The sequence below is a fragment of the Equus caballus genome, chromosome 19 (genome assembly GCF_041296265.1).
Source record: "Equus caballus isolate H_3958 breed thoroughbred chromosome 19, TB-T2T, whole genome shotgun sequence".
Taxonomy (NCBI): Eukaryota; Metazoa; Chordata; class Mammalia; order Perissodactyla; family Equidae; genus Equus; species Equus caballus.
Window position 1 is genome coordinate 40954963 of NC_091702.1, and position 26681 is coordinate 40981643.

A 26681-nucleotide genomic window follows, 5' to 3' on the forward strand; every position below is an offset into this window, starting at 1 on the left:
CTACACACCACTCATCAAGCCATGCTGTGACAGCATCTCACATAGAAGAACTAGAAGGACTTACAACTAAGGTATACAAGTATGTGCTGGGGCTGTGGGGAGGGAAAAAACAGAGGAAGATTGGCAACAGATGTTAGCTCAGGGCCGATCTTCCTCACCAAAAAAAGCAAAAAAAAATTTTTTCTTACCCATCTCCGAGGGGCAACTCAATGGGGCAAAATATATTGTAACGTGAGGCACTTCACATAATTAATATTACTGAGGATAGTAAGTACTCAGAAGAGATAGATTTCAAGGGAAAGGTATCTTCACTAAAACCTAAAAACGTGGATTTGAGCAACCATATTTAATACAAAGACAGAAGAAATCCATTTAAATGCTTCTTTATAAAAATTGGGGAAGCATTAAAAAGTACATAAGTTTAAAGTGTTCTTTTTGCATAATATAAACCTGCACATTCAGTCTTATCCAACTTTGTTCATATATACATATGCATACACACAGGTGCATAAATACCGAAAGCAAGAAATACATCAAAATACTATTAGTGGTTACCTCTGGAGCACGGGTTAATGGTAATTTTATTTCCTTCTTTATACACTTCTGTATTTTACAAGTTGTATACAGTGAGTCTGTGTTATTTTTACAACCTAGAAAGGGATACCAAAATTATTATTTCAGTTTTAAATTAGTGCAAAGGAAAACAGATTTGTTCATGTTAGCAACCAATATTTTAAACTTGTAAAAGAGTATAAGAATTCAACTATGATAGGAAAAGAATTAATTAAGAAAAATCAAGAAACCAGTAATGAAGATAATGGGAAAGTAGAATCCAATTTAGTTTTATAATCTAATTTAAATTTTGCAACAAAATACTAATGATACATAAGCAACAGACTCTGCTCCTCTGTTTGCATCCATTTACAAAAAGTATAATGCATGCAAATTTATCTCAAGCTTTAAGCAAGGATGTTTAACCTTGTGGGGGGCAGTCATAGACTCATTTGAGAATGAGAGGAGAAGCACAAACAATAAATCCCTCCCCACAAAGAGGGAAGAAACACACACACACACACACACATACACACACACACACATACACACACACAGCACAAAAGTTTACACGTAAATTTAGAAGCTTCCTGGTCCCCGACACCCATCCACCTCTCCCGCCAGAGCCCATGAAACACAGGTCAACAAACTCTGTTTCAAGAATTTTCTTCTCCAAATCTATTCCAAGTTTTTTATTATGAATAATTTCAAGCATAGAGAAAAGGTGAAAGAATAGAGCAATGAACATCCATATACTTTCTGCCTAGACCTAGCAATTCTTAACATTTTTGTGTTATTAGGTTTATGTGCCCATATTGTCACTGAAGTGTTTGAAAATTGTAGACATTATCACATATCACCCATAAACACTTCCGCATGCGCTCCTTAAGAATAAAGACGTCTGAGCCAGCCCTGATGGCCTGGTGGTTAAAGTTCAGTCCTCTCACCTCTTCAGTGGCCCGGGTTCCCTTCCTGGTCTCAGAACCGCACTACGCTTCTGACAGTTGCCATGTTGTGGCGGCAGCTCACATAGAAGAACCAGAACTTACAACTAGGATATACAACCATGCACTGGGGCTTTGGGGAAGGAAAAAGAAGAAGAGGAAGACTGGCAACAGATGTTAGCTCAGGGTGAATCTTTAAAAAAAAAAAAGGAATAAAGACATTTTTCACAACAAGCATATTACGCACAAGAACATTAACAATAATTCCATAATAGCCATTATCAAGAACCTTTTTAATATAATAAACAATCATAAAGAAGGTAAAGTCCCAGGAGAATGTAAAAAGCTGCAGGTGATGTTCTGCAAAGCTTGTAAAAATGCTGTCCCAAAAAAGAAGTGAGTAACAGTTCTGTCTCTTCTCTCTAGCATGTCTTGGGGCAGTAGCTGCCTTCCCCCACCACACCAGGCTCAGACAGAACATCCGGCCCAAGGCCTTGGAGCAGAGGAGGAGATCTCAGTGGGGCAACAGCCTTGGCCCGAGGTGGCCCTGCAGGGGCACACACGCTCCGACCTGGGATGGATGGCAGATGCAAGCGGTCCTCTTCCCCATTCTCTGCCACAGAGAAAGCCAATGACCCATTTCATGGCATCCAGCTCTTCACCTCTCAGAAATATAGCCATCAAAAATCTCAACCAATTCATGGGCTTCGGCTTTCTCGCCTTTTCCTGCCGACTCTCCAAAACCTCGAGGCAACCAAAAGGGTTAGCTGAACTCAGCCAGACCCAACAGATCTGGCCGGGCCGGTGTTAATCCTCACTATTCAAACTGGACTTGTCTTTTCAACCTGATGACGTTCTATAGTGATTTCTAGATGCCAGGAAATTGTAGAGTTCAAAGGTTAAAAAAAAAACACACACCCTACCTCTGCCCCACCACAACCTCGGCATCAGTTCCCAGTACAATCTCTTCTAAGATCCCTCAGCACCTGGAACGCAGCTTTGGATGCGGTTATTCTTTCGATATAGTTATTTAACTATTTGTCTCCCCTACTAGCCTGAACTCCTTGAGAACAACAACCCTGTCCTTTTCAACTTTCTACCCTCTGGATCTTGAACGGTGGCACCCAAAAAGATATGACCAAGTCCTAACCCCTAGTACTTAGGAATGTGATCATATTTGGAAAAAGGGTCTTCACAAATGCAATTAAATTATGGATCTCCAGATGAGATCAGCCTGGATTGTCCAAGTGGGCCCTAAATCCAATGACAAGTACCCTTCTCAGAGACACACCGAAGACAGACACTCAGGGAGGAGGAGGTCACGCCAAGCCAGAGGCAGAGACAGGAGTGATGCAGCCACAAGCCAAGAAATATCTGGAGCCACCAGAAGCTGGAAGAAACGAGGCAAGTTCTCTAGAGGCTTCAGAGGGAGTCTGGCCCTCCCAACACCTTGACTTCAGACTTCTGGCCTCTGGAACTATGAGGGAATAAATTTATGTTGCTTTAAGCCACCAAGTTTATAGTAATTTGTGTCAGCAGCCCTAAGAAACCAATATACCTTAGTAGCACCATGCTTGATAGATGGTTTCAGCAAAGCATATTTGTTGAAGGACTGAAAAAGCTGAGGGTGTGGCTTTATACCTTTCATATCCCGCGGACAAGGAAGTCTCTCAGAAGGCCACTGGACTCTGGCTTACAAATATGTAAGCATCAGTATTCTGGTGTCAACTGGACACTTTGTTCCCTTAATGAGGTGTTTGAATCTCACTTTATATTCATTGTTCCGCCCTCCTTGATTTTACTGTAAGTGACTGGATTGACTTTTGATGCTTTGCCAGCACTCCATAAATTATGAGCCTCTTTCTTTAAGTTTGGAGAGGGGAGGATCTCGACTTCCCTGTTCAGTTATTTCAGGCAAGGGTGGGAGCAGGTTTTCTGTGCCAGCAGCATCCTGATTATGATTCAGGATGTGCAGCCAAAGGCAAACAGTTCCTCTTCAAATTCAATCAAATAGGAAGGAGCAAAGGCGCAAACAAGAAAAGCCGGCTTCTCTTTGTGTGCACAGCCAAGGGGTCCTGGGAAGCTTGTGAGGGAGGACGCCTCGCTCAGGCTCAGCACGGCTGAACTGACGTGGTACTCAGGCACATATTCAGAACGGGCTTCCAATCCCAGCCTTACACAGTCACATTCTGGACAATCCCAAATCCACCACAGTGGACGTTATTTGCAGGCTAGAAGGATAGAGGTTAAACAGAATTAAAAGATCTATACTTTATCTCTTCTCCTTGGAAAAAACTCTATATGTAACTTTCTGTCGATGATGGCTATTAAGAGCCCAAATGATGCCTTCTGTGAACATTCTGTTTTGCTGATACACGGTGCAACTCAGAACAGTGATTTTTCACTCAATAAGTCATGACCCTCTAATGGACTGAGAAATTAATTTAGCAAGAGGTACCAGCACTTTTGCTCAAATGAAATAGAAGAGAATAGAAAATATCAGAGTGTATCTTGCATATAAGGGCAAGTATTGTATCATGAAATATTGCTTCAGTTTCATACATATGTATGTGTCACCGGCTTGTGATAGAAAAGGTACACCTCACTGCGAGTCACAGTCCAAAAAAGTATGAAAGCCACCGTCTTAGAGGATCTATTCCACCCCACCAGAAAGCGCTCCTTCCTCTCATCCACATCCCGGTTCCCGAGAGCACTGTTTGCAGTCATGATGGGGAGCTCAGTTAATGGAAATAACTCATCACACACCTCATGAAAGAGGCTGCCGTATGAAACAGGGAGCATCCATTCCCCTGTCAATCCACTGGCACGCCTTCCTCCTGTTCGAGTCCCACCACACCTGAAGCTCGTTCCCCTGACTCTTGGGGCCTTATTGCTACACACTGACAGAGCTTCACCGGGGTCACTTCCATCTTCCTGGGGCCCATTGTTCTTCCTCGTAGTCCTAGAAACGCCACAGCCTTTCACAATGACGCTGAAACAGACTCACACACGTGGAACTCCTGAAGTCTTTCAGTAGGGAAAGGAACTGCCTAATTCCTTTCACTAACCATTTCCTTTCTATATCAATGTGACCAATTTCCCCTTTGGCCATTTTGTCAGGAAGACAGTCACTCTGGCCTCCATTAAGGATTCTCTCTCATCTATGAGTTTGCTGACTCTCCTAGCCCGGTAGTCCAATACTCTGGCCAATGTCCCACCACTGTGCCCTGTCCCCAGCAGGGCCTGCCTCATGCATGTGCTACGGGTTTTCTGATCATACATAATTAAGAACTATAACTAACTAGGCTAGCTGAGTGGTATAGATGGAGTATGCGCTTTGGCATCAGCAGAACTGGGTCCAAGTTTGGTGCTGTTGTTTTACTGGCTGTTGACCTTGAGCAAATTGCTCAACTTCTCTGAGCCTCATCTGTAAAATCAAGATAATGCTAAGCCCCATCTCAAGGGAGTTGCCGAAGCCTGTTTTTTTTAAAGATTGATTTAAGTTTCTATGATGAATTCTTCTTGTGCATCTTATGAATGGATTTCAAAAAAAGTCTTTATGCTTTCAATGCTTTCAGGAATCTATATTATCTGAGGAAAATAGATAAAATAGAGACTTTCTGAAAAATATGTATCATCTAACGAGTCAAGCCATTCCTGACACATTAGACCTACAAAAAGTAAAAAGAAAGACACAGGAAGGAAGAAGAGAAGGAAGGAGGGCAGGGAGGAGGGAAGGAAGGAAAAGAAAGAAAATTCAGTGGATGGTCTGACCTCCTGCCACTGCGCCACAGAGGTCTTCTCATTCTTGCACAAACACCAGAGCGTGCACATTTTTCTGCCAGCAACATCGTCTGGTTTGGTGGATCTGCGAATCTGTTTCAGCACAAAATATCCACTTAATAGAAAGTAAGTGTGCTGACGAAAAAACTGCAAGCACATTTTCTCGTGCATTTTTACCCAAGGAAGAAATTATTCAACAACCCAAAATAACTGAGGTCATCTTTGAAGGAACTGCTCTATGCCTCTGGGACTGGTCTTTCTTCTAAGGTGGCTATGGATGATGTGGCATAAAAAAATACGCAGGTGATTTTAAAATGGCCTTTAAAGCCTTCAATAATGCATGAGTAGCACATCAACAGAAAAATACTAACGCTTCCATTGTTTAAAATGGTCAAAAACATAAACAGATAATTCAGAGAAGAAATAAAGTTGCTAAGAAATATATTAAGATGTTTGAGCTCATTAATGATTAAAGAAATATGTAAAAGACTAAAACTCATGTACTCTAATCAAATTTATAAATATTGAAAAAGATAATGAATGTAGGAATGATAAACCAGGCATTCTTCTCCACTGATGGGACTAGAAAACATAAACCTTTCTGACAGCAATTTGGTAATACAAACCAAGAACTTTAAAAGTTCCGTACCCCTTGGATGGTAATTTAAATTCCATGAATACATCACAGGGAAATAATCAGATATGTAGACTTATAGATGTGTAGATATATGTATAAAAACTGCTCATTGTAATAATTTTTGTAATAATGAAAAAATTGACAGCAGCCTACACGTCTAATAAGGAAATTGATAAATAAATGATGGTTCATCAATATAATGGAGTATTACACAGCCATTTAAACTATGTTTTCAAAAATTTTAATGGCATGGGAAAATGTAGAGTATAAAAGTTTGAATACAGAATGTTCCAAATTAGGTAAATAGAGACATAGATTAAAGAAGGTTAAAATGAAATAGACCAAAATATTAAAAGCAGTTATCTCTGGATGACAGGATTATGGGTAAATTTATACTTGTATATATTTCCCAACTTTTTAAATTGAGCACATATAACTTTAATAATTATGTGTTCGACTCACTCCCGTGTTATACCAGAGTTCTAGCAGGAAGTGGGTTAGCTCGTACATGGACTTTAGCTCTCAACTCCGTGTGCTAGATGTCAGGAAGGATGCATGCAGCACAAGTGATCCCATTGGGGGTATGATACGTACAGAGATGAACAATCTGGAAAAATTAATCAAGGCACTATAGGATTATGATCAGCGTAAAGCCTTCCACATAGTGAGTACTCCATAAACTATTTAATTTAACTTTAGTAACAGATGAGCAGAACGAGTGGTAGATGCTACTGGAATCAGATGGACGAGAATCCTGTGGCCTAGAGACAAGAACAGAACACAGTCAGGGAAGGCCTTGAGAGGGGCTGGTCCTTGCATTGCAGCTCAAAGCGGGGGCTAAGTGTGCACGTGTGGAGGACGGGAGAGAGAGGATCTGTGGTAGATAAAAGCATCTCTCGTGGGCACCCCGGAGGAATGGCCCATGGCCTCATTAGCCGGGCAGTTTCTACATGCTCATTTCAAGCCTTAGAAGTCTTAGAGCCTTCCTCAAGATTCCTCTTTTTCCCGGAGGCACGGGACTGTTGCATTATCAGCAAGTAGCAATTGCTGCACAAGGTGAGGTGATGGCCTCTGCATGTCCCTGCAGGTCAGGGTTTAATCTGAGTGCTGATCACAGAGGAGCCTGAGGAAGCAGCCTGACTGAATCCTCTTCTCGGCGCCACACTTCACAGTGCAGACAGCACTTCTCCAGTCTCTCAATCTCCCACCACCCTGTGCAGTGTTCTCAGGTGACAGTTAAGGTGACGGAGGCTCACTGAAGTGAGGACAGGTTTAAGTTCAGAACTGGCTAGTGATAAAACCAGGGCTTCAGTTTGGTCTAGCACTTTCCCCCTTGACTGCAGGATGAAGTTGTGACACGTTCCCAGAGAAATGCTCTTCCTCAGACACTATTGACTATCTCTTCCCTTTGCATTCAAACAAACGAACAAACCCTTCCAACACTTGGCCACATCTCCTCTGTGTCTCGAAGTCCTCAGGTACATCAGCATTTTGGACACCAGAAAGTAATACAAATAAAACATAAAACATGGTAGTTGAGGATCTCCAAAAGAAGCGATGAGCATCCACTCTCTATGCATGTTTTGTGGGAATCTATGGATGCTTCCTGGGGCATTCCCCCTTGTTTCCATCAAATTCCCATAGAAATCTCTGAATCAGAAAAGATGAAGAATCACCGAAAGATAATTGCAACATACCCAGGGCGGGCTTGTCTGGACACTAAATTCAGCTCTAAGCTTCCTGGTTACGAGGGGGAAATCAACAAAGTAGTGATAAGGCAAAGACTTTCTATTGGAAAATAACTCTCTCACCACCAAAATATAAACACCCACGCAGATGCATGCACACGCGCGCACACACACACACACATTGTAAGAAAATTGGAAGCCAAAACAGAATTGGCCTCTCATGCTGTCAACCTTATGGGGTTACAATGCAAGAAGTGGTCAGAAGGCAAGGAATTTCTTTTCAGTAAGGGGCTTAATCATTTTAATGACATTTAGAAATCTATGGCAGCACAAATTCACAAAGATTTGTAAGGCTGTCCAAGAAATCTAAAGTATTCATTTAAAGATGGAAAACTTGAAGCTAGGAGAAAAGAGCCTTGCCCCAAATATGTTTGGAAAGCTGTAGCTTTAGTATCTACACCCCCATGCTAGGGGTGCTCCTCAGATGCCCAAAAAAGGTCCTACATGAGCCATTTTTACAAATAGAAAACTTGTGGATTTCATACTACCATTCAAATAATTCACTTGCTGGAAAGCCGAAGAGTTTAATTTCTTAGCCATATAAAGGCTCCCCCGGCCTGACCTGGTTTGCTGTTAATCTACTTACTGTGTCTTTCTCAGAGGTAATGCAGTGGGAGTGCCTGCCTCCTTCCCAGGTATGTTTTTCCAAATCCAGAATTAACAGGAACCTAATAGATAAAAGGGTTTGTTGGTAGAATTGGGGTTTTGGTTTTGTGTTTTGGGTTTTTTTTTTTTAATTCAGGAGTTCTCTTTTCCTCGCTTGACTTAATCATGGAGAAAAAGAAGTGCAAAGAACATTCCTGGGTAAAGCTACATTCACAAAGCCAGCTGAACCACAAAACCTCCCCCGAGGCCTAAGTCTCTGCTCTGCGTTGTTTGCGCTGAAGGTGTAGAGTTAAGGGGTTCCTTCCTCTGGGCCCTTTGAAATAGCCATAATTAACACTTACACGGAGGTTTATGATACAATGGGATCATACACAGCAGGAGTTGGCAGACTGTCCTGAGGGGCATCCACAGTTGCAACGGAGACCATATGTCCCACAAAGCCAAAAATATGCACCGCCGGGCCCCTCCCAGAGGTTTGCCAGTCCCTCCATGGCTCTCACCTTGATCCTCGGAACTGCCTATGGAGAAGCAGCCTCTTGTTTTGATGGTCACTTGGGCTCCAGTATGAACAAGGATCTGAGATTCCTTCTGGAATACTACCTGCAAAGAATACCAACTTACTGGGGTGAAGGGAGTCAAAGGGCAGGGGATTGTAGGGGCGAGGGTTAGAAAAGTGACAACAAAGAGAAAATGAGCCCAAAGAGAAATTCTCCCAGTGACAGAGTGCTCCCACCGAACAAGATGGAGCCAGTGCTGCCCCTCATGCTCTCCCCTTGCCCACACGCTGCACCTAAATTTCCTCGTGCACGCACAGTGGTGGGTAGGAGCCAGCTTGCACCAGCTCAGGATAGACAGTTGTGTGCATCTTGTCCCAGCTCCGTGTGCAGTGACATCACATTAGTAGTTTGATATCAGCCATGATAGAAGTATTTACACCACAGAAATCAACAGAAGCTACAAATCAGAGCTTCCTCCCACCCCAGAGCCAATTGTTAAACATTTCCCAGCACACCACGGCACATACATACCTAAGTGTGTATATATAATTTCACATAAACGGCACCGCGCATGCCTTGTGGATGCTGGGTACACAGCCTGTATCCCCACAACCTCCCTCCAGCTGAAGACTGCTGGCTGCTGACAGCTTACAGCTGAATCCCTCTCCAGGAACTGCCTGAAGCTGAAGGGCATGGCCACCCCCCAGGTATGCTCCCTTCCCTGGGGCACCCTCCATGCAACTACTAGTCAAGGCTCGGATGAAAAAGTCAGACTTATCTCTATTCAGAACAACTCTAGCTCCAAAGATCCCCCTTGGGTTCAGCTGAGGCCTCTGTTAGAACTGCCTGAGAGTGAAAGAGGAAGAGAGACACAGACAGACAGACAGACAGACAGAGACAGAGAGAGACTGAGAAGCCCGATTGCTCACCACTGACTTCTTTCTTCTTCATCTTCTCCTATCTTGAGTTATCTGTTGACTGTTTCTTTGGCTTCAGGTTCTTTCTAGAGTATTTTAATCAGACACGTGCCTCTGTATCTGGGTGAAACATTTTTTTTTTTTTTGACCTAACCAGCAAGAAGCATTTTGCCTGGCTCTAGTATTTTGTAGGTGTGTCCAAGTTCCCATCATTGTAGGTGAGAAATGCGACACCCACCTCTTTCCTTTCCCGTTGTAATTAACATTTTCCTCTTTGTACCGAATGGGACAAGCGGCTCTCTTTACACCTGCTGCTCACGAATTTTATCTGGATGGGCTTGGGTACCTGCCTTTCAGACACAGGGAACTCAGGAGTTCTTTTTAAACCTCGAATCCAAGTCTTCACTCACGAAGACTTCTGTCACTTGTCTAATCATTCACTCTCCTTCCTCTGTTTACTTTTCTTCTCCTCCTGGAACTCTGACTACTGACATCTTGGGTCTCCTCCCAGTAGCCTCCTTGTCTCTGATTTTGCCCTCAGGATTTCCATCTCTTTGTACTTTTGTTCTGTGCTTGGGATATCCTCCCACTTGATCTGCTAAGCCCATATTCTGCTTTAATTCATCCAATGAGTAGTTCACTTAAAAATACGTTTTAGTTCCAGGAAGTCCTTTTTTTTTTTTGCACTGTGTTTGAACATCCTTGTTTCTTCTGCTCGGGTTGTCTATTCTAGCGGTGTTATTTCCTCGAGGGGCTGTTTGGTGCGTTCTTCTTCTCCCTCTCTCTGACCACTGAGCCCTCAGGTGCAGAGTTGTTTTCTTTTATCTGTTCTTTGAGGCCTCAGGGCCACCTCTGTGGGTCCCTTAATTGACAATAGCTCTGTGAGTAGCTGCAAAGAGGGTCCCCAATGGACTGGGCAGTCTTTCAGAGCAAGACCACCTTCAGCTCAGTGCTGAATCTCCAGCACCAGGCACACTGCCCGGCACCTGGGGGCCACTCAACAAACATTGGCTGAATGAATGAATGATTGTAGGCCCTCTCAGCTTACTTGGTACTAAAGGACATGTTAGTAGATGACATTGCTTGCTTTGGAGCCATCTTTGGCTTGCAATTCCATCTAAGTGAGGGAACAAAATTTGAGATGTGTAAGAAGATTGCAATTCAACAAAAGGAGTTCACACTTTGATTTGTTTAGGAAGATTTCAGCTCCTGCTGGTTCACACAGAAGGCTTCTTTCAAAGAGCTGAGTTCCCTTTCAGTAGACATGACCTAGAAGGGTTGGCTATCCCCCGTTGGCGGGTGATTCAGAAGGAGTCTGTGCTGGCTGGGAAGAGAGACCCGATGTCTTCTAAGTATCCTTCTAATACAAATTCTATGGCAAATGCAATTCCTGGTTGGGAAACCTTATGCAAATTTGTCTGTTTCTTCCAAATATACTCTTCAATCCTGAAGTCGTCCCTGGGTCTATTAAAACTCTCCTTTGAGGTAACCAAATATGATTCAAGGGAACGGTTGGGTGTGTCCTTGCAGCCACCAGGAGAGTGACAGGCACCCCTTAAGAAAGCCTCTTTTGGGCATCCTGGACTGGCCCGGAATCCGAAATAACAATCTTATGAAACTGTGTCCCTATTCTGCTCCACAGGTATCTGACGGGCCCAATCCCCAGGAAGACATGCTGTAAGACGGGTGATGTTTTAAGTACTTAACAACTGATACTGCATGGGCACCAGCCACTCAGAAACAAGGTGGCACTGGAGACATGGCATAGAACAGGACTTTCAGGCTTTCTGCATTTGGTCGCTGGATCCTGGGGAGGTCCTGGAGTAGGGGCAGTCACGGCAGCAGGAGAGTGCTTAGAAAGCTAAGAGCGGCAGCCTCTTGACAACTGGTACAGAAGGCTTTCAGTAGTTTAAGAACCAGAACACATACAAGCGCACACCAGCTAGACATCAGCCCTGCTCTACAACCACTTCTGAGCAGGCTGACCCTCTGGCAGAGGCTGCAACCCCACTGTTCCAAGCCACATTTTATGGAGTTCTTTTATTAGTCTCTTATGTAACCCATAGCCACATCATAAAATGAAACACCCCATTCTGTACATCAAGTCCACTGACTTCTTGAGCCCTGATTAGCACTGAGCGTTTCCCTTTGGGGGTTGTATTACAGTAACATTATAACTGACAGAAAAGGAATCTTTGCTGGGAGCAGTCAAATCCTTCAGGCTGTTTCAACTTATGCTATAGTCACTGTGTATCATGACTATTTCTCCAAAGCCCCTTTGCCAGCTTCCTGTCAATCTCTCTCTGCATCTTTCATTCCTCCCTGTAGGTCCCCTCCACTTCCCAAGATATGGGTGCTCAAATGCTTGCCTGGAGTCACTGGTCAGAGTAGCCCCAGCTCACCCCTGAGAATAAATTTAGCCCATGGGTGATATGCCAGACAGAGAGGTTATCTTCAGCCTGGCAGAGGCTGGGAGTCAGTCTGGGCCATGATGTGAGACAGCAGAGGGAGGGGGGGAAGGAGGAAAGGAAACTAATACTTGAGAGTCTGCAAGAATGGTGCTCAAGTGTACAGTCATATGTGGCTTCACGACGGGGACACATCCTGAGAAATGTGGCATTCGGCGATTGCATCGTTGTGCGAAGATCACAGGGTATACTTACACAAACCTAGATGGGATAGCCTACTACACACCTAGGCTGTATGGTACTAATCGCAGGGGAGCGTCATCATATAGGAGGTCTATCGTTGACTGAAACGTCGTTACGTGGCACATGGCTGTACTCAAGCGGTAGAAAACTAACAGTCGTGGTGAGTTTCCTGAAACATGAGGCTCTTCCAGGAACACCCTGGAATAATGGTCTGTTTCATTCTATCCATGAAGTAGGAACAAGTTTAATAGCAGAAAATATGGCTACATTATGGGCAGGCAGTATAAAACCACAAGCACACATGTTCTTTAAAAAAAGCAACAAACCCAGCACGATCGGTGGTTTTCAAGCTTCCCCACTCATATCTGTTTACTACTTGTTCATTAGTTTTGTTGCCTGCAGGTGCTAAAGGTTTAAGACTTAAGAAAAAGGTATGGAAAAAAATTTACATGGAAAAATTGCATTACCTGACCTAGGGCAAAGGCCACTACTATTGGATTTTAAAGGTGGGACATCTCAGTCCCCCTCTGGAATACCAAGGGCTCAGCTTGGCAAGAACTAGGACTCCGATTCCTGAACTATTCAAGACAGATGGCAGACTTTTTCCTGGGGAGAGGAAAATAACTTTCCTTATCATCCTGATCTAAGAAATCCTTTTCACTCACTAAAATCTTTCCTGCTTTCGTTAATATCCACAGCCTCTTGTTTGGCCTTCCTTATGGAACAATTGATCAGAATCTTTCATCAAGACAACTGAGCCCTTGCTAGTTATTATTAGGGGGCACTGAGGTCCTGGTTTGAACCTAAGCTGGAGTCTGACGTGTCTGAGCATGTCTGACAACTGTGTGAGAGGCCGAGGAGCCTCCTGGGAGGGAGTTCATTCTGCGGGAAAGGAGATCTGAGAGGCCCGGGGGGAGCCAGGAAGACAGTCCTGTTCATTGGAGGAGATAAACAATTAATTGTGAGTATCCCTTGGCCAAACAGACTTTGGATTCATATCTGAGTCCTATCAAGAGCAGCAGGACCATAAGGAAAACTGAAAAGACCATTGAGTTGGAGTTTTGCGGGAAACCAGAGTGCAGACAGAAGAACTTTGGGACCGCACAGCTGGAAGATCACACATAGGGAAGGGAGCAAAGAACCTTCTTCTCATTCCCCAGAGCTTTGGTTCCAGAGCACCTAGCGGTGCCCAGGGGTAACTAGAGTGGTGAGCAGGAACAGCCCCAGGGGGGTCCGAGGACAACTCAGAGAGGCTGTGCAGAGGTCTGGAAATCCTTTGCTACAGACAGCCTTAGGGTATAGTGCCACTAAGAAGTCATCTGTACTCAGGTGGGGAGACCTAGGGACACCTAGCTCACTTTTCCATGCACTTTAAATAATTAAGTCACCTTTTGTCCTTTTCTTGTCTAGATTAAATGATGCCAGTTCCATCAACCAGTCTATTGAGGGCACCCTTTATTGTAACATCAGGTGAATGTATTTGGGTTCTTCTTATTCAATTATAAGTTATCTTTTTCACCTCTATGACTCTCCCTCCTTCCAGTGTATAACAGAGTAACCAACAAATAACAGGACATTTATAAATACTTTAATGAGTCTACCCAACAAATAATCTGCTGAGCTCTACCAGTTATACTCATGAACCTCCCTGGCAGCATTTCCTATCCAGATCAAATCTGTGGCCAGCTCTGCCTTCGCAGATCCTGTTTCCACTACCCTTGGACCAGATCAGTCTTTTTCCAGGTAGTATTTGAGATATCCAGATTTTATTACTAAACAGTTTTTATTACTAAACGTTATTCAGAATGTGCAAGACAACTTCTCTAGTTCTCAAGGTCAATAAACCTTAACCCTCTTTTCCAGAGCACCAACAACCATAACAACATCACCATCACGTGCAAACGCGTTGAGTCTGTTCACAGCCACCTCATTAGGTCATGATAAGAAACACAAAAATATTGTATATATGTGTATATAGCATTTCTGGGAAGAGAAACTCTTGATGGCTGCCCTTGAGGAGGGAGAGGATGAGTTAAGGAGTCTACAGTGGGGGATAGAATTTTCATTGTATATCCTTTTGACTCATTTTAATTAATTTTAATTTTTAATTAATTTAATTTTTTCTGCTGAGGAAAAGTGGCCCTGAGTTAACATCTGTGCCAATTTTCCTCTATTTTGTATGTGGGACACCACCACAGCATGGCTTGATGAGCTTTGCATAGGTCCATGCCTGGGATCCGAACTGGTGAACCACTGAACCAGAGCACATGAACTTAACCATCACGCCATGGGGCCGGTCCCCATTTTAATTTTTAAATCATGTGCATGTACTACTTTTCCAATTAAATTTTTTAAAAGCTAGCTCTAAACAAACAAAAAACACAACAAAACACAAGACACCGCCCTGACCCCCTGAGCAGTGGCGCTGACAGGTGCTCATAGTTGACACCATACCCTTTGGAGTCAAATGTCCACACCACGCCAGTGGCCCTAGGAAAAGCTTCACTGAAATCAAGAAGGATTATGCAACGATCTGCCTGGCTCCCAGCCCTCACAGCCCTTCCCCATAACTGGGGCCACAAGACTTCCTGCTACACCCGGGCCTCAGGACTAATCCTGCTCCCAGTCTGGAGGGATTATAGGGGACTCTGAGCTTGGGTAACTCTGCTTTTGTGTTCTCCTGGCAGAGGGTGGTCCAGACCTTCTCTGATGGGGACACGTCGTCTCCATTTTTAGCTTGCTTGATTATGAAATCCATCAAGGAGTAAATGAGGCCCCTATGAGATCAGAAGCTTTCTGGATCTCCCATATTTATTCACCGAGCGCCGTCACTAAGGACCTCCTATGGGCAGGATATTAAACGAGGCCTGAGACAGAAGTGGGTAAGGAGGAGGGAGTCCACCAGTGCCCTCCAGGAACCCACCAACTAGTAATCAAGACAGATGGAAACCCAACCCAAGAGCTTCCATTTGTACAGGCAAGTGCAAGAGAGGAGAGGAGACGAAAGGATTGCTGTCGTCATTGGCAGGGAGATAAGGGGCAGTCCAGAAAGCTTCCAGGAGGTGATGACCATTGCTAAGACTTGAGAGCTGGTGGGATTTCAGTAGCTGCAGATAGAACCTTCCAGATTAAAGAAGGCCATCCCGTTTTCACACCATATAAAGGCTCTGCACTTCTGCTCTCTCAGTCCTTGGAGAAAGAATGCAGACCAGAAGGTGAAAGGAGCCACGCCCTGAGAACCCAGGACCACAGTGTAAAACTGCCTTCCTCTTACCATCATGTCTGTCTTGTGAATGCCGACCCTTCAAGCCCCAACCAGAATAACGCGTCTCCACCCCGCCCCCCGCCCCCAGAAAGCCCACATCGACTTTGCCTTGCAGGATTAGCTGTCCTGGCTGCTGCACGCCCTCAGCTCACTGTCTGTCTAGAGAGTCAGGGAAATTTAGCGGTTAGGTGCACAGGCTCTGTGGCATTCTGCCTGGGTTCAAAGCCTGGCTCAGCCACTGACTCTCTGAGTCCTCTTAGGCAAGTCACTTACCCTGTCTGGGCCTTAGTTTCACCATCTGTAAAATGGCATAATAATGGCACCTCTCTCCTCAAGTGGCTATGAGCATTAAACAAATTAATGCCCCCAAAGCATCAGCGCAGCGCCAGCCCCACGTCTGCTCCCGCTTACTCAGAACCCCGGGCTGCTGTCACTCTATACTTGACTGTCTGTCCTTATGACCTTGAGAACCTTGAGAGCCAGGACCACGGGCTCTTCCTCTCTGAATCTCTCTCTCTGCAGCGCTCACAGGTGTCCCATGGCAAGGTAGGGGTTTAATTACTATCCTCTGAAGGGACAAACAAAACGTGGTCATGACAAGGAAAAAAAAATGAGTCGAGTCCGAAGGCAACGAGAAAGCAATGAAGATGCAACGATGGGAAAGGAATGCCGAAAAGTCAAGGCAGAGGATGCGAATTCGCCACATCTTCAAAGGAGAAAAATTCCCATCACCCCTTTCCACCTAACAAGGGGACTGCGGATTTTTCTTGGAAGGGCATTTTTCTCTTCCTTCCCGGCTTCCGGGGCCGCCCTCCCTCCCCCGCGGGGCGGTCCCTCCTAGCCCCTCCCGGAACGGCCGGCCGCAGCCCTGACCTCGGCTCCCACGCGGGGCAGCGGCCGGCCAGCCGGCGGGCGGGGCAGGAAGGGGGCGACGCGGCTCCGGGCACCCGAGATCCTTAACTGCAGCTCCCAGAGCCCTGGCTGATCCTAATCAGTGTGGGAAAGGAGCGCGGCCGGCCCGCCTGCCGGCGACGCCGCCTCTTTTCATAAACTTTATCGCCGTGCACAGCCGCTGATAAGCCACCATAAATAAACGAGCGCCGGGCGTGCGGCTGGCCCGGGGCTGCCGGCGCGCACGCCCGCCGCGGCTCTGCGGCTCCCGGGGGACATGAATCACGCGCCAAGTTGGAAAGAGTTCCCTGCTCTCCTCCTCTCCAGACCAGAGCCATAAATAATCATGCATTCTTCCCCCACCCAGAAACCCCTCACCTTTGTTTTATGGCTTCCATCAAAAGCCCAGGAGTTTTCGATTTGAGTGCCAGGCCACCCCTCCTTGCTGGGGAGTGGCGTGTGTTGTTCTGGGCTATGCTCTTGCCTCAGGTCAAGCTCCTCGGGCCTGGGTTGGGCCTGTGCCTGTGACTCTGTTATCACAAATCCCCTTTGGCTCCTGCACAGCCAGAGAGGGGCTGGAGCAGGGGAGGGCGGGGGAGCAGAGGGGTGATCCGAAGTCTCCAGGGGCAGGTGATGCGAAGCTGTTCGCACAAAAGTGGCCTTGGACGTGTGGATGAATAGCTTGCTGCTCGGCCAAGTCATAGTAGGAGCTCCGGGCTCTGGGCTTGGCCTGCGCCCAGCGGGTAAGAGGCAGAGCGAGCCTGTAATAGCCTGATTGCAGCGGAAGGGAGGGACCCTCTCCGCTTAAATGGTGGCGTGTTCAGAAGTTCCTTCGATGTTATTCAGCAGGTCTCATGATCCGTATTCTTCAGTTCTTGAAATTTTGACTTGAGGACCCCCAAATTAAACTATGGCACATCTGGAGACTGAAGTCTGAGGAAGACTCCGTGAGCATGGAGGAATACAGAAACACGGGGATGTGCAGAGCAGCCCAAACACAGCAGCTCGCTCAGTACCCAGGCCTCTCTCCCAGCTCTCCTACCACGTGGCTCTGGGCCCTCCAGCAGCTACTGCCCTGCTCTGGGCTTTAGTTTCTTTATCGGTCTGTCTAATGAGTAAATAATATCTAAAAGGATCTTCCAGCTTCCTACTCTGTAGGAAATAACATCCTTTTTATAAATCACCTCATTTCTTTTTCTTTTCTTTTTTGAGGAAGATTGGCCCTGAGGTAACATCTGCCGCCAATCCTCCTCTTTTTGCTGAGGAAGCCTGGCCCTGAGCTAACATCAGTGTCCATCATCTTCTATTTTATATGTGGAATGCCTGAGACAGCATGGCTTGCCAAGCTGTGCCCTATGCACCTGGGATCCAAACCCAGCGAACCCCAGGCCACCGAAGCAGAACGTGTGAACTTTGCTGCGCCACCGGGCTAGCCCTAAATCACTCCATTTCTGAGATATCTTATCACAGGCCCCTCTGCAGAAAACACTGTTATGTCTCCTTGGAAGAAACCAGGGCTTGGCCGGTTTGTGAAACAGACCCCTCGTTAGTGAGATTAACAGTAGACTTTACCCCTCACAGAGGTTACAGAGATCCAGGGTCCCTCCGGCCGGAGGGAAGGCTGCCTGTGAGGCAGAGGACATTTAAACATCAATCCAGCCAAGTGCAACAGCATCAGCTCCGGCCTCTTAGGGCCCGAGGATAAGCTGCCTCCTCGTGACTGTGGTTCTGCTTCATGTGAGAGCAACTGGTTGGCTCAGAACATCTCATCTGGAAAAGTCAACGTTTCTGTCAGTGGAAAGCAAGGCTGAGGAGGGCGGGCGCTTCTGATGGCGGCTCTAGAGATAGCAGAGCCTGACTGGAGTCCTGATGAGCTTCTCTTTGGTTTAACACTCCTGGGGAATGTGGGTGGGAAGCCACCCCTCCAGCCAGGGCCAAGAGGAGGAGCTCACTCACGAAACAGAAATGAACAAAGGCCAGCTTCTTCCAGAACCCATTTCTGACACTACGACGTGTCCCAAGGGAATATGTGGTCCCAGACAGGCTTCATTTCCTGCTTTCTGGACAGAAGGCCGCTCAGTCTTGTTTCCTTCATTTGCATGCTGTCAAGAAAAATGAGTCACACTGAATTGTCATTTGTTAAGAAATATTGGCAAGAGGTTCCCCTCTGAGTTTGGAGTTGATTTCTCAAAAAGGAATGAACACTAAGTCCATCACTGATTTATCATGTGAATGCGACTGACTCTCTAGGCCTCAGTTTTCCCATCCATGAATCCTGGTGATTGTTAAGGTTTCTTTCCCCTCATACTGGGACTCTAACATACGTGGGACCATCGGGAGTAAAAGATTGTAAACTTTCCAGAACAGAGATAGGTAAGGGAAACATCTAAACGTGACTCCTCCACAAAATTGTTCTTGCTTTCAATTTTGTCTGCTGTGTGGAGGTCAGCAACCAAGGAAAAAAAGGACAGAACCTATCAAAAAAGATAGAGCTGAACGTCAAGATTGGGCTAATCTGCCAGTTATTCTATAAGATGCAGTCACAGAACTTTGTAGAACCTGATGAAAATCACATGCTCCTCTGCCCTCTCCCCAAATACACATACAAGTACATACTTGTCTTTGCAAATCATTTCACAGGTTCACAGACCCCTAAAGCTCCATCCAGGGACCCTGTTAAGAATCTCTGCTCAGAGGCTAATAAAATAATGACCCTCTATTTCCTTATCTGTGAAAAGGAAATACTACTCACCTCCAACCAGCTTCATGGAGGAGGAAGAGGAGGATGAACAGACCTGTGCTATTAAAACCTATTTGTTGTCTGCCTGGCAGACATGTAATATTGACGCAATCCTATTGCCATCGTCTTCCATAGTCATTCTCTATTCTGCATCATGGGATGCAAATTTCCTTGCAAGACGGAAGCAGCCCTGTCTGTGAAATTCCCGAAGTAAACCCTTCTGGTAAGCCAGTGCTGTACGTTTCACACTGGCCTGGTAGAAACAGAATGAGTCCCTGTGGAGACCAAAGGGAAGGCAGGAGGGAGCTCTTCAGGCACTCAAAGGGTAATAATTGCCTGGGTAGGAATGCACCAAATGACACCCTTGTGGCTTTAAAAGTCAATGTAACCTTCCAAAGAGTCTTCCTTTCTCCCAGAGTAGGTTGTAATATTAGAGAAATTACTCATTGAAACGAAACCAAGGTCTAGGGAAAAGCTTTTGATGAAGTTATTAGCTAATACATTACGTAGAGTCAGTCCATCTGGTGTCAGGAACCAAACTTCAGTTTCTGTATCACCAGTACAACGATAGGATTGGGTTAGATTCTGTGGCCCTTCACCTTCCTGGGTTCACAGATTCTTGGAGAGTCAGATGTAAGCTATGGCTCCTGACCCCAGAAAATACATATGCACTGAACACATACTTTCACACTATTTTACTTACAATTTAGGGGCTTTACAGAAGCCTGGCAGTTCCTCTGTGGACCTCTGCATTCACGGGAGCTGCCCTCCACCTCTCTAAGGCCTCTTCTGCCTTAATTGTGGAAGACTGTTGGGATCCACAGACGATTCCATCTGCGGCTTCAGGGCCAAGCCCTTGACCATTTCTCAGAGCCTCTGCGAACAGAGGAAGGGGCAGAGTGCTCTTCCTGTGTTTGCTATGAAAGTGACCATGCAGTAAACACTCTGTGTCGGTTATGTTTGGAAAGCACAGTCCCAGCAGCAGCTCTTCTGGACAAGGGCATGAAACTGCAATTTGATGGTTTCTTCCTGGGAGACAGGGATGAGGAGGGATGGGAGGCCTCGACAGTATAGATAAACAGTAATTGTGGGGCTGGCCTCGTGGCGCAGCAGTTAAGTTCCCACGTTTCACTTCGGCCACCCAGGGTTTGCCGGTTTGGATCCCAGGTGCAGACGTACACACCGCTTGGCAAGCCATGCTATGGCAGGCATCCCACATATAAAGCAGAGGAAGATGGGCACGGATGTTAGCTCAGGGCCAGTCTTCCTCAGCAAAAAGAGGAGGATTGGCAGCAGATGTTAGCTCAGGGCTAATCTTCCTCAAAAAAAATAAAAAAGAGTAGGTTGTAGTCAGAACATGTGGACAGTACAGTCCTTGGAGGAGTGAATGCTAAGAGTTTCGAGAAAGCCTGGATGAGCAGCAATATTCCCTGTATGGGGAGTGGTAGAGGAAGCTATGCAGCTTCTCAACAGACGGAGAGGCGCTTCCTACAGCACCTGTGGCCTGCCTTCCTGTGGTTCATAAATATTCACTGCCCCTCCCTGGGAAAGGATGATATGTCTCCTCCTCACTGACATCAGACTTAGCCGTGTGACTTGCCGTGGGCAGTGAAATGAGAAGTGACATCCATCACTGCCAAGCAGAAGATTCAAGAGCTAGCGCAAAGTTTACCGTGTACTCTTCTCCTTCTGCCACAGACTGGCCATATTCCAAATCTACCACTCCATCGGCCTGGTCCCAGAGTGAAGGTGACCTGGAGAGATCCTGTGGTCAACCTGTCATAGACCTGAGGCTAGTGCCAGAAAAATGTTTGGTGTTGTAAGCCGTGGAGATTTTGGAGCTGTTTGTGACTGCAGCAGAGCCAAGCCTAACTTACTGAGACAGCATCCTCCTTTGGAAAGAAAGAGAGGTGGGTGCTCAAAATGGCCCTCGCTAACCTGCAGGGCTACTGATGACAGCACCAGCCACTGTCAGCAGGGGTCATGTGCCCACTCCTCACTCTTCCCATCCTTTCCTCTCCCTGACACTGTTAGCGGTACCCTCCCTATCCACCATCACCCAAAGCACCCCAGAGCTAGGCCAGGAGCCAGGATCCATCAGTCATGCCGCCTGCAGTGGGGTTGAATGGTAGCCCCCCGAAAAGATATGTCTGTGTCCTAATTCCAAAAACCTGAGAATGTGACCTTACTTGGAAAAAAGGTCTTTGCAGATGTAATGTTGTAAGGATCTCTAGATGAGGCCATCCTGGATTACCTGAGAACACTCTCAATCCAGTGACAAGGGTCCTCATGAAAGATGGAGAGGAGAAGCCAGGGGCAGAAGTTGGAGTGATGCAGCCACAAACCAAAGAACACCTGGAGCCACCAGAAGCTGACAGGGCAAAGGGCATTCACCCCTAGAGCTTCTGGAGAGTCTGTGGCCCAGCTGACACCTTGATTTCAGACGTCTGGCCTCCAGAATGGTGAGAGAATAACATCCATTGTTTTAAGCCACACAGCTTATGGTAATTTGTTATGGCAACTGTAGAATGCTAATACTTCCTTCACCTTAGCAAAATATCTTTTCTTCATGCATCCCCGCCTTTGATGTAATTCTTAAAGGCAAGAACTACAAACCAGTATACTAATGGATTAGAGTGAACGCCTCTCTTTCTCCCTACCCCTTCCCCAGGGCAGGGCCTCAATTATGTTTAAAGCAGGGGAGATGCCAGCTCACAAAACCCGACTGGTCTACTTCCTCTTCAGAGGAGACACCAGCAGTGCGAGAGTTGAATCCTTGATTACGGGCTGTGCAGAACCTGATGCTCAAAATAAATAGCTCCTGGAATCAAAGCTCAGGGGACGATGCATAGAATTTGAGAGTCTCAAGGACGGAGACAGATCGTGCAGTCCCACATCTGCAGAAAGAATTTTTAGAGATATAAGGGAGCTTAAAGGATTTTTGCATATTTGTTTATTTTTTGGTTCTGTTAAAGAACCTTGAGGCCCAGAGAGGGGCACCATTCGTCCAGGGTCACAAACTCATTAGGGGCTGATTCCCGCTCCACCACCCAGCACAGGAAGATGCTTACTTCTCCACGAAACTCTGGCCGTGCAGTCTCTGTGGTACTACCTCCCAGGCACAGGGGGCTCACCGCCTAACTGGTCTGGCTGGCTTAGGTCCTTTGTAAGCTCTCAACTTTTCTAGTTGGAGGGCCCTGCTCCATATCATCTTAAACATCTTAAAATGCATGTTCATCCCACGTGAAATGTCATTTTTATTTTTAAAGTTTTTCCTGGTTCTCCAGTAATTTTTCCTTTTGAAAGTAATGGTCTGTAAGTAACTTCTTTGATTTTAGATTTTCTATAATGTTCTCAGCAGTCCTCATACAGACCCAGGAAAATCTAACATGGATTGTTTTCAAATGCAATGAAATTTTTGTGAATGCTAAATTTTATGATGAATATGATTGATAGCAAGCTTCCTTTTGTACAGACTTAATTCAATCAATACAGATATTAATTTCAAGTTTGTCTTTTAATTTGGGGATTGGGAAGTGTTCAGAGAGGCCTTCAGGTGAAGGATAGTGTAGGATGTAAGGTAGGCAGAGCGAGGTGGCAGCGCATGAAACATCTAGCAAACGGCCTGTGGCTCTGCGGCTGAGTGCAGGTGAGGGAAGTAGCAGGAGACTGGTTTTTAAGGATCTACCTCAGGTCCAGCACTGAGCCAGACACTCTGTAGCCGTAATCTCCTCTAAGATTTGAAAACCAAGCTGCGGCCAGATTGCAAATGACTTCACATGCCATTCTTACCTCCCCTTGCCACCTGCACCCTAGGCAGCCATGGGAGACATTCCTGGTTCTGGATTCTTGCCTCTAAACAGCTCCCTGGCATGACTGGGAGTCCTGTGCCAACCCACACCCATTTCCATCTGTTTTATGGCCCAAAGCCAGCTGATATAGGGCCTTGCTGGGGATGGAAGATAAGGCAGGCATCCTTCCAGGGTCAGAGGGACTGGGCTTCATCTTCCCAGGAAATGACTTTCCTTCACGGACCCCTATACCACCCAGGCCAGGGCACCCTTGGGGAGAAGGTTCTAGTCTGCATTGCATCAAACACCTGGGAGAGGCAAGAGCCATTTAAGCATATATTTATTTTATTGAAACATATAACTCCTACAGGCCACAGGCAGGACAGGCAGACAGATTTTTCAAACGGTGCCTCCGCAACTGATTAAGCCATCATGAAATATCAATGCACAGAATGATTCTGGAAAGTCTCTAGGAATGGAAGTCAGCCTACACTATAATCTCCCCCTCAGGTTAAATTTCATAGCAACTGCTCCAGATGGTAGGAGGGACTGAGTACCCCATGTTAAGCCTTAGAGCAGAAAGGGTACTCCCCCTAGGAGTGGAAGGAGCCGAGAAGACTGAAATCAGGTCTTCAGACTCTAAAAAGAGCCCCCTTTCTGTTGAGCCCAGCAAAGTCACCATTCAAAGACTCACAGCCTCTCAAAGAATGATGGGGATGTGTCAAAAAGACACAGAAGTCAGTTCGAAGGTGCTCCCACTGGTCTAAATTCTGGGACAGTTTACTTATCAAAATAAATAATGATAGTAACAGATTGTAATCATTGAGATAGGAATCTATAAGTCCATACTGATGCAAATACATAAATGGAAAGAATACATTTTATTACAGTAAAGTGTCAACTAATAAATGAAGAAATGAGGGAATTAGAAAAATCATCATTTAGCAGCCATCGTAGTGATAATTCAACCAAGAAACATCAGTAGATGTTAAACCCAGTGGGTGAAAGTTTAATGAGAAATGGGAAATTTGCATAGTTTCAGAATACCTCCACACGCAATTGTTAGCAATTACAAAGAGGAAAAGAGCAATTTTACAATGAAAAATCCTAACAGATACCACCTCAATTGAGTGATTAAAGTGAACATCACCAATAGTGGGTCAAATTGAAATCTCGTACCACCTGATCAGATCCCATGAGAACGCCTCATCACTTTTGTCGTATTCTTCCCCAAAAGGCATAATGTGAAAGTAATCAGGAGAAAGTATCAGACAAATGCAAATTGAGGGACATTTTACAAAATAATCAGCATGGAATATTCAAAAGTATCACATTTATGAAAGTCAAGGAAAGACTGAGGAACTGACCTGAGAGTCTAAACACACAGCACAAATGAATGCCACAAATGATCCTCAATTGGATCCTTCTGTCATAATAAACGTGATCTGATTAATTGTCAAACCTAGCATGGTATCTGAGGATGGGTGGTAATGTGTCAACGTTAATTCCCTTATCTTGATGATTGCATCATAACTATGTAAGAGAATTTCCTTGTTTGTAGGAATTACACACTAAAGTATTCAGGTTCGGGAAAAAAGTTCTTTGTACCATTTTTGCAACTTTTGTGTGAATATGAAATTCTTTCAGAATAAAAAATTTAAAGAAATTCAGACACAAACAAGTCAAAGTTGTGACTATTAAACATATTTTTGTCACTTCTTCCAGGAAATAGGCCGCCTCCTTCAAGGACAGGGTGGTAACGTGTCAGTTGAGGCAGCCTGGTGAGCTGCTAGAAAGACCTGTGTGGAACGACCGCCTGTAAAGCAGTCCTATATCCTCACGAGTTTAAACGGATGATGCCTGATGATCACCTGTCGTCAGCCTTTAGTTAGCAGTGGCTTTCATTTTACCTTTAAATCTGACCCATTCAATGAAAAAATGTTCTGAAAAACAAAACGCTTAAGGGTTTTGAAATGGTTCCCATTGAAAAGAACACTTTAATAAATGTCTTTTAAAAAAAAAACCCAAAATCTAATTTTGTAATGTGAATGCTGGTTTTCTTAAAAGGGGAGACCACCAGAAAAGAAAGTGCTGTCCTCAAAGTGTAAGATGAACAAAACCAACACCAGCTCACACACAGAACACTACGCCTCCCTGGGCTGAATTCTCCTGTGTTCTCTGCTGCCTTCCTGCTAAATGCTGCATTGCCAACGAAGTATTACACAGTGTATGTCTCTTCTTGTTTACCAGCGATTGGATTGCCCTCGCTCCCTCCTTTCCTTCTTTCCTTCCTCCTTGTCTTAATGCACTCAGCATTGTCTGGGTCGATCAGAAAGTCTATTTTTCTTGCAGACTTTAGGAAATCTACAACACCTAGTGAACCTATAATTAAGCTTAATATAACCTGGGGAAGGCAGAAGAGAAAGAAAATAAAGGCTGTGAATAAGAAGAGACATGCACTTAGCACATACCCATTTCCTCTGTGAGAAGGTGAATAGTCTGCAAACATCCAGCAGTTCCTATGTGTGCTGGGCTAACTCACATCTCTGGCTGTTTCAGCTCTTCTTTTTCAAAGACATAACACATCTGGGGAATGCTCACTGACCCTCCATTCTCTCCAAGTGGACCAGGCTGTCCCCAACTCAAAATCCTGCCACGTACCAAAAGTTCTTTTTAAAACTATTTTTTAGAGTTTGGAAATAACGTTACAAATTACAGTCTGATTTCCAGATTAGACACAAATACTCCCCATAATTAGTATATAAAGTAACCAACACACACCCCCAAAATCCCAGACTTCAACATCGGCACTGCTAAGGTGGCATTTTCAAGTAATGGCTGTGAGTCAAGGGTTCATAGTTCAGACTATCTTGATGTAAGTGATACAGGTTGACAAATGGCTCCTTCCCTTGCAATTCTGACGTGAACAAGAAGTGGCGAGGGGTTCACGCTAGGCCCTTCTCTCACTCACCCCCACGGGTATAGACCCCAAGAGCCTACACTGAGTTTTATGATACTCTGATCATTGTCTTGCTGTACTTTTTATCCCACCCCTCACAGCTCTCTTTCTCTCTCTCAGGCATAATCTGTTTCACTGAGCCCAGAAAATATAACATTTGGGCAGAAAATAAGGCCTGAAAGAAAACTAAGGAAAACAGATATCATTTATCATTTTACCACTAAATATGTATTTCATTTAGCATGGGCTTCTATTGATACTTAGTGGAATAAAACATCTTTAAAATATTTTATTTATCATTGTAATGAGAAAAAGGTACAGGAAAAATAGGAGAAAGACCTAAACAGCTATTTGTGTATCAACTCGTTGTAACCACACTTGGCTATAAATTTATTAGATGTGACATGATTTGAGTTTCAAAAAATGATAAGACCATCGCCAGGATGATCTCATTGAAAGCACAAATGTCCTTGAAATTCTTATTCTGTGACCAAAAACTGAGGGCAGATCTGTCTGGTATTCTCCCTACATGTTCTTCTTCAAGACAAAGTTTCTAAAATAATCTCAGACACGGTGGAACATTTGCCAGACAGCTGTTCTAGGGAATGCCAAGAAGATAATCCTCGGGTCTATCATCGTCTTTCGTATTTTTTCTCCCTTCAGTGAATTTTGGATCCAAGCCAGTTTATAGACACGTGTT

General features: G+C 45.1%; 1 long non-coding RNA gene across 1 annotated transcript; it reads right to left on the reverse strand.

Moving 5' to 3' along the window:
• Positions 1–1202: 1202 nt before the first annotated feature.
• Positions 1203–17538, reverse strand: LOC102148808 (uncharacterized). Its single transcript, XR_011428795.1, has 6 exons — positions 16870–17538; positions 8771–8870; positions 8251–8332; positions 6511–6677; positions 5271–5372; positions 1203–3727 (listed from the first exon to the last, which is right to left on the reverse strand). It is a non-coding gene; the product is annotated as an uncharacterized lncRNA (long non-coding RNA).
• Positions 17539–26681: the final 9143 nt, after the last annotated feature.